Source organism: Phyllostomus discolor, chromosome 4 (genome assembly GCF_004126475.2).
Source record: "Phyllostomus discolor isolate MPI-MPIP mPhyDis1 chromosome 4, mPhyDis1.pri.v3, whole genome shotgun sequence".
NCBI lineage: Eukaryota > Metazoa > Chordata > Mammalia > Chiroptera > Phyllostomidae > Phyllostomus > Phyllostomus discolor.
This window is the reverse complement of record NC_040906.2, coordinates 71,036,148-71,042,902: the sequence shown is the minus strand read 5'-3', so window position 1 is coordinate 71,042,902 and position 6,755 is coordinate 71,036,148.

Genomic DNA, 6,755 nt, shown 5'->3' with positions numbered 1-6,755 from the left:
CTATCAACTTCAACTGGTCTACCCCACTGTGGAGCATCATCCAGTGAGAAATCTCTAGCATGACACTTCACAAACCACTTTTGACACATTCAATCAGTCACAACACCTTCTCCATACACTGTACAAATCTTTTTTTGTTTCAGTTGCGTTTTTACCTTTCTTGAAATAATGAAGCATAATGTGCCAAAAAGTTGCCTATTTTTTCCATCTTCAGTATTAAAATGGCTACACAAAAATTCACCAATTTTGGTAAGTATTTTTTAAATGCATGCTGATATGACAGCTGTCACAATACAATCTAACAAAATTGTTTTGAATGAATTTAAAGACAATTAAGTACTACTAGAGTCATCTTAAGAACAAAAATCAAAGTTTTTGGTCAACCCAATAGCTCATTCAATGGTGTTTCTAACTGGGTGGAGAACTCTTCTTTCAACTGATTACTCCCCTATTTAAAAACTTCCAGTGACTTCCCTCTGCCCTTTGAATGTCACCCAGACACTATGACCTGTTGTCCCAGGCTCTTAATGGCTTGACATTTTAGACCCCAGATGCCTCCATACAACTTTGCACTTTTTTCCCTGGAAGATACAAGTACTTGCATGCCTGGTGTCACTTTCAGCAGGATGTCTGCACCTGTATCCTTTTCAGGGTTTGATTTGTGCTGCCCTCCCAGGAAAATTACACAAATGCACCCTACTCTCAGCAGGATAAGGGAAGACTGTCTTCCTAGTACATGTTACAATATTGGGCATTATTATTGTAATATTTGCCAATTTAATAGGTGTTTCTGTGGTTATGGATGAGGCTGAAGAGTTTTTCATGCATTTAAGGAGAATTTATAATTCTTTCGTGTCTGAATTTTTATGTTCTTAGTTTTTCTACTGTGAATTTACAGCTGTCATGTAGAGTTGTAAGAATTCTTTTTTTTAATTAAAATATTTCATTTATTTATTTTTAGAGAGATGAAGGGAGGAAGAAAGAGAAGGAAACATCAAAGTGTGGTTGCCTCCCATGTGCCCCCTACTGGGGACCTGGCCTGCAACCCAGGCATGCGCCCTGACTGGGATTCGAACCAGCAATCCCTTGGTTCGCAGACCCATGCTCAATACACTAAGTCACACCAGCCAGGGCTGAGTTGTAAGAATTCTTTATTAAAGATATCTACTCTGCTATGCATGATACCAAAACCTTCCTTAGCTGATTGTTTCATTTTACTGTGTATGATTTTTGATGTATAGATTATTTTTGTGAAGTTTAATGTCACTTTTCTTTCCTTTGATGATTGCTGTCTTATTTTTTCCCCTTAGCATGGCTGTTATTTGTCTTATAATTTCTGTTTATCTTATCTTCCAGCCAGAGAGAAGCTCTTTGAGAGAAGGGTCTGTTTCCAAAGTTGTACTCCTTGACTCAACTCTCTGCCCCATTTCAATGTAAGTGATTAGTAAATGGCGATTATACATTTGCTTGTTGTTGTGACCAGCAGCTTTCTAAGATGATCCCTAGTGATCCTTGCCTCCTGATATTTATGCCCAAATGCAATCCTGTCCTTTTGAATGTGTGCCAGACTTAGTGACTTGCTTCTAATCAATGGAGCGTGGCAAAACAGATTGGATGAGATTAAGCTATACAAGACTGTGATTTCTGTTTTGTTTTCTGTCTCTGTTGTTCTAATGATGCCTATGGCTCTTGTGAGGCTCATGTGACAGGGAGTTTAGGCTAGCCTCTCACCAACAACCAGTGAGAAAGGAAATCCTGACAACAGCTACATGGGCGAGTTTGAAAGTGGATCCTTTGCGGGCGAGCCCTGAGACAGCTGCAGTGCTGGCTGCATGAGAGACCTGTGCTGCAGGTCCAACTAAGCAGTGTCTGGATTCCTGACCCACAGTAAAACAGCAACTGTTGTTTTAAGCCACTAGATGTTGGGGTAATTTGTTACACAGCAATTGATAACTAACACAATTGTTGAAAAAAAAAAGGATCCTAGTCTTTGGGTGCTTTTCTTCAGCCTCTGTTGCAGAAAACCTCATTTCATTTACTGCTTTGAAAAGTAAAGGGGAAGCTCTATAGGAAACCACATCAGCCTTGGAAGTCTCAGTCTCTTTATTTAATGTATTTACAAGAAATTGATTTGCTGAGGATGCAGCCATATTTCTCCATGTGAGTAATAGAAAATATGTTTCTATTTATCCTACTTTCTCATTGTTCTGGGAGGATGGAGCTACTTACTAAAGGAGACCCCTGTGTTTGCTGAGCACAGTGATGAGTCTGGGGCTATGGCCCTGGGACAGGGCTGGGGCACCGCCAATTGGTTCTACATCAGGGAGGGAGAGAGCAGAGGAAGTCAGGGCCCAGAAAGAGGAGTATATGGGCTCTCAGGAAGGAGGGGAACCCTCCGTGGCTGCATGATAGATATGGGACTTTGAAGACAGAAAGTCTATTTTAAGATATGATATTTAAGTAGCCCACTGTGATTCCTGGTGCATTTTTTTGGTAAAGTTTGCATTACTTAATGACTACCTGGGAGTAGATAATGATGATGATGATTTTTTTACCAATGTTGAATTCTGTCTCCTAATGGGGCCTGAATGGACTTAGACACAGTTGCTAGAAGATGAAGGAATCGCTGGCATCCAGGTCACACTGGGCTTGTGCTGAGCCAGTTCTGAGAAGGGCAGGGGGCCTTTGTGCCCGGCACCTCCTGCTCCCACCCAGGCCTGGTGCCTGGTGCACACATACTGCCCCGAGATTGCCAGTGCTCATTCACAGGTGCCCCCTCCCCACCCCCAGGACAAAGCGTTTGGCTTTTCTCCACCCCCCACCCCTGCCTCCCTCCTCAGACTCAGTGGTTCTCAGTCTTCTTTGTCTAGAGCCTGAACATTTTTCTGCATTACCACTCAAGGTCTAATCTAATAAAATGGATCTCGGTGCATGGGTGAGCTCTCTCCGAGCAGAAAGGGCTCTCTCTGTCAGCTCAGCTAATGTCATCTTACAGGGGGGTAATGGGCTTTGCCTTTTCCCTGCTGAGCTGGGTTATCTGGACATACTGAACTGAGGAGATTCATTTTAAAGAACATCCAGACTTTCTACTCCATGGCAATAGATTATTTTTGCAAGTTTTAAAGGGATTTTTCAGCATCTTTAAAAACATTTCATCTATTCATTTGGTTTTTAATCTTCACTGGAGCCAGTTATTTTTGGCAGGTGTAGAAATGGAGCTGGGCCTGGGCAATCAGGAGTGATTAAACCCACACGGGCCCGCAGACCCCGGCATTGGAGTTAAACGGCTATCCCAGCGACTGCCGAAGACAGGAGCTGATGTGAAAATTGAAGCAATTACCTAGATCACTCAGGCAGAAGAATTTCTAAAGCTTTTTTCCCTTGAACAATCCAGATAATTGCATCAATTTACACTTTTTACTGGCAGTAGAGACTGTGACAGAAACTCTCTCCAGGAGTGGGCTGAAGAGAGAGAAGCAGAGTGTTCAGAAAATGATTCTGATCACTCAGGGGAGAAAATGGGAGTATGGGGTAATTCATGTGCTTCGGCCTTGATTTCTATGAGGCTCAAGCAAGTCAAAGTGAGACTGTTCATTGTTGCCTGAATGGACCAGATCATTTCCATTTCCTCTGTCCTCTCCGCTGTGCCATAGGGGCCACACAGGTGTTGCTGGCTGACGCATCCGAAGCTGCTGTGACTGGGGAGCTTTGAGTCTGTTTGAGGCCCTTACCCTATGCAGACTGGGTGGAAATTCCTCAGTTCACTACTGCCCTCAGAGGACTAAATTTCTGCTTGGAAAGACCTTGTGAGGTCAGGAAGGAGTGGAGCGGGCGCTGTCCTGGCAGAGACCACCATACCTGTTCATTTAACCAGGAGCACAATTCAGGGCAGCGGGACTGGATCATGCCCTGAAGTGAATGATTCATTTCATGTGGACTGTGTGTGGGGGATACAGGACAGGGACTAAAACTCCAGTGTTGAATGAATTAATGAATGATATGTGAATGCATGAAAGACATTTATTGAGTTGCTACTTTGTGTCTGTCATTATACCAGGCCTTAGAATAATTAACCCTATATTAACTCTTTTTCTCATGCTTTCTTGGGAGGGGTGATTCCCTCAGTCTCTTCACAGCTTCTCCTAGATTTATTTCTATAGTATTTCTCACATATTTCTCTTCCAACTCTCACTTATCGAGAATAGGTAATATTTTTAGCACCAATTCACCAGATGGGGTAAAAAAATAATTCAGAGAAATCGAATACATTTCCCAAAGTCACGGAACTCGTTAGCAGCAGAGCTGGAATGAAATATGTAGGATTCTGAGCCCAGGGCTCCATTGACAGTGTTGTGATGTCATTATTTTCAGGTTCATATATTCATTGATTTGTCCTTGCCACTATCATGATCATCATGGATATGGATCAATGATTCAGAAAATATTTATCAACCGTGTAGATAGTACCTGATCCCCACAGGAGCAAGACACACACACAGGGCACTTAACAGGAAGAAGAGCCCTGTGACCTGGGACGAACTGGAGGGGAGCGCTGACAGCAACCGGGATGTCCCTGCCAGGCGGCTTGTGCTCCGTTGCCAGATCCCAGGACTGGTGGCCCGAGGGGGCGGGGAGCCCCATGAGCCAGAGCTGCGCAGGGAGGTATTCTCCTTAAGATTCAATTTCTCTTTCTTTCAATATTATTTATTTTTAAAATTGAGACATAATTGACATGTAACCTTGTGTTAGTGCAGGCGTGCAACACAGTGACTTGGCATGTGTACGTGCTGTGAAATGATAACCGTGATAAGTTCAGTCACCATCCGTCAGCACACGTGGTCACAGGATTTTTTTCTTCTAATGAGAACTTTCAAGATTTTCCCTCTTTGCTGCTCTCTGATATACAATACAGTGTTATTGCAGTCACCATGGTGTACACTACATCCCCATGGCCTTTTTTCTTATAACTGGAAGCTTTTACCTTTTAACTACCTTTACCCATTTTTGTCCTCACCCTCCCTCTGCCTCTGCCAAATACCAATATGTTCTCTGTATCTATAAGTTTGGTTTGTATTTTTTAGATTTCATATATGTGAGATTGTACGGTATATGTCTTTCTATGTTTGACTTATTTCACTTAACATAATGCCCTTAAGGTCCATCCATGTTGCGAATGATAGGATTTCATTCTTTTTATGGCTGGATAATACTCATATATATGAATATTATCACTTATACATATATATGAGCATATTTTGTATATACATTTTATTTATCCACTCATCTGTCAATGAACATTTAGGTTGTCTCCATGTCTTGGCCTTGGCAATGAACACTGAACACAATGAACAATGAACATGCAATAGAAGAAATTCTATATCTTTATTATAGTAAAATACACATAACATACACTTTACCATTTTAACCACTTTAAAGTGTACAACTCAGTGGCATTAAGTACGTTCACAATGTTGTGCAACCATCACACTACGTAGTTCCAGAACTTTTTCATCCCCCTGATGGAAGCCGCTGTATCAGCTGGTCTTACAGAGAGCCTTATAGGCTCTTGTGGGACAGCTAGGACTTAAAAAGGCAGCCCGGTGAAAGGAACCCACTGGGCCTGTATAGAGAGTCAGATTAGATACAATATGTCCAAGGCTTGGCGAATGGAGAGGGGTGAAGGCTTGCAAAGGAAAGTACTGAGAGAAAGGTTGGGGTGATTCATGTGGATCTTCCTTGTAAAACAGCAGGATGTAGCCTTCCCTCTCCCTTTCATGGTCACCCTCCTCTAATATCTCCTTTCCTCAGTGGTTTTGCTCCTAAACTCCTTGTCAGCTCTGCAGTGTCTCTACTCTTTCTGCTCTGGTCACCACCTGCATCTCCAGGATTCTGGTCTGCCTACAGCGTGCTGCTGCTGCTGCTCCTGCTCCAGCCACGGGGGCCTCAGCCAGTAGCTGGTGGGGCAGGTGGCCCTTTTTGTACTCATGTTGGGATTAATTCCTCCAAGTACCAACTGACATAAGACTGTGGGGTACAGAAACTTCACTGATGGAGATTACCAGAGGTAATGATGTCTGCTTCTTTGGGGAACCTTCCAAACATGGGATTCCCCCATGATCTTACAGAGTCCCTGCCACTGGGTAAGTGGTCTAGGAGGAGACACCAACCTAAGCTCAGGCCAATCAAAGACTTTCCCTAGGATTTTTCAGGCTAAAACTCTGAAACAGTATCTATCCTTATCTAGTGGTAGCAACTGAAGAATGAAACCCAGGGGTTGTTAGCAGCTGGTCTTCCTGACATTGGCAGGATGATCCAGGGTGAGAATAAGTGAGGCCAATACAGAGAGAACAGGGACTAGAAGGGGAGAGAGGGAGAGCGAGTCTTGGTAGCCTGCCCATGCTCTGGCCTGATTGTTTAATCATTTCTTGAATAACCAAGATAAATCTGTATTCTTCTGATAAATATTCCTTTTGCCCAGTCACTACAGTCGGGTTTCTATCACTTTCCATCATAAGAGCCCTAATACTTAGTAAGAGACATGAATGGGTTACTCCAGGAGACCAAATGGCTTAAACAAGACAGCAGAAACAAGCAGAATAAGAGGTGAATGGAAGAAGCCACAAGTAGTGTGGGATTTGTCAGCATGTAAACATCCAGACAAGAAGTGGCAAGAGATGAGGTTAGTAAGTAGGAAGAAATCTTATTGTGGGCCTGGGTGTATTTTGTGAAGGATTTGGGACTTGATCCTGTATATA